At 38.6% G+C, this 2049-nt stretch overlaps 1 long non-coding RNA gene across 1 annotated transcript; it reads left to right on the forward strand.

Moving 5' to 3' along the window:
- The first annotated feature begins 6 nt into the window (after positions 1 to 6).
- On the forward strand, positions 7 to 1772 carry LOC108299128. The gene is made up of 2 exons (XR_001822829.1): positions 7 to 955; positions 1239 to 1772. It is a non-coding gene; the product is annotated as an uncharacterized LOC108299128 (long non-coding RNA).
- The last annotated feature ends 277 nt before the right edge of the window (positions 1773 to 2049 follow it).

Below are 2049 nucleotides of genomic sequence, written 5' to 3' on the forward strand. Positions count from 1 at the left end.
CACCATGTTGACCAGGATGGTCTCGATCTCTTGACCTCGTGATCCACCCGCCTCGGCCTCCCAAAGTGCTGGGATTACAGGCGTGAGCCACCGCGCCCGGCTTTTTCACCTATTTTATGACATGAAATATTAATTAGCCATAAGTCTTTTTTTTTCCATCTGTATATATATATTTTTTTGTCAGTGAGTAGAATAATGTTCCCCTTATTTAAAACATCTTTTCCTCTAACAGGAGAACCTATTAAGTCTTGTGGTTTGATCACTCACTGGTTTTGAGAATAGATGAGTCATCTCTAGAGCTTCATGGTAGGCCATTCACCTTCAGTCTGTTACTCATAGTAAAAAAAACTCCACTGAGTTTAAAACCCATGAATCTGCTTACTTTTTATAATCTCAATATTCAACATTTGCTCACTATTTTATCTCTATTTGTTGGCCCGGTTTTTCTGTATTTACTTTGCCCAAACTGCACATTATGAAGATGAATATTTGAATGTAGATTCTTTTTGAGCCCCTCAAGGGCATATTGACATGGATTTAGTTAATTCTAGTCATTGATGTTGAAGAATTGTGAAAACACTCACTGGTAGAGGTGATTCTGTGGAGGCTATCCCATCCCAGTGGAATGTTAATGCTTTACCAAAATGTGTTAGATGCAATAGACAGATGTTTCTGTCTTGGGGGTTTAGGGCACAACATTTCTGAGGAACTCTGACTCAATCTGTCCCTTCTCCTTTCACAGGGCAGCAAGGCGAACCCCATCCCTACTCACTGGAGCTCAGCTTTGATTTTTAACCTCCCTTCCCCACCCTTCCAGAACACACACATTCCCATTCCAAAACTGATTTTATAAAGACATTTTAAACATAATGATGCAACTTGGTGTGCACTACGCGGCAAATGTACAGGTGTTTTTTTTTTAATTGTTTCCAAGACCGGGACCTGGATTTAAGATGTAATTTTTAAAATTTCTATTTCTATTTTTTCTGCAGCAGTTGGGTTAGAGGAGGAGGAGCCTTTTAGCCTCTCATAAACTGACCTCTCTACTTCCTCGTGTATTTTTAAGATTGATTGATGATGTGGAAAGGGCTTTGCTTGTCTGCTACTGAGAACTTTATCCTTGCGGTTTTTGTGGAAACTGCTTTTGGAAAGAGAAAAGAAATGAACTTTACTGACTTGACATTTTTGCACCTCCCGTTTTTCTAATCTGGGCTATTTTTATTTTTGTTTTTTTACAGTGAGATTTTTTTGATCTTCAGCTACAGTAAGTTATTCCAATTTTTTTTTAACATTTTTCCTGACTTTCCGCTGATTTCCTTTTTATTGTTGTTACTAGTTACTATTACTTATTATTATATTAATACTTATGATGGTGATGATGATGATGATAATGACACTGATGATTTTTAACCGGATTAAAATCGAGTTTTTCTGAATGTTTCTAAGAATTTCTCCGGCCTCCTGATTGACTTTGGAGTTTTGCATCTTGGGAGAGAAAGCGAAGGCATTAGTATTTTTAAGTGGATTGATCACATAAACCTTTTCTCTCCCAACCCCACCCTTGCCCTCATCCCCTTCCCCACACTGAAAGAATTTTACTGGCTGTTAAGTCTATGACCTTATTTTTCCTGATCTTTAACTTAACTGTTTTAGAGCATCTCTGGACGTCTGTATTTTTAATTTTTTTTATTTTTGTTTTTTTATTTTTAATCTTTCATTTGTTAAATTTTTAAACTGTGCTGCAATAAAATGTGTGTGGTACTACTTAACACTATGATCGTGATGGCATTTTCCCTGAAAGCCATCTTCCTCCTGTTTCCCTTGAAATCCCATCCTGCTTTTCCTGTACACTACCCCTCACAAACCACAAGCTGCAGCAACATGGATGCCCAGCCTGGAGCAGCAGCAGCCAGGATGACCTGGAGCCAGGGGGGCCTTCGGAACAGATGCACACCCTTCCTGGGTGATGGTAAGAGGTGTGAGGTCCACTTGGATTCATTACAAAGACTAGGAAATAAACCCGTTTAAGTTTAGTTGATGTGTATAGGT

This window comes from Cebus imitator, unplaced genomic scaffold, assembly GCF_001604975.1.
Source record: "Cebus imitator isolate Cc_AM_T3 unplaced genomic scaffold, Cebus_imitator-1.0 Scaffold2170, whole genome shotgun sequence".
Lineage (NCBI taxonomy): Eukaryota > Metazoa > Chordata > Mammalia > Primates > Cebidae > Cebus > Cebus imitator.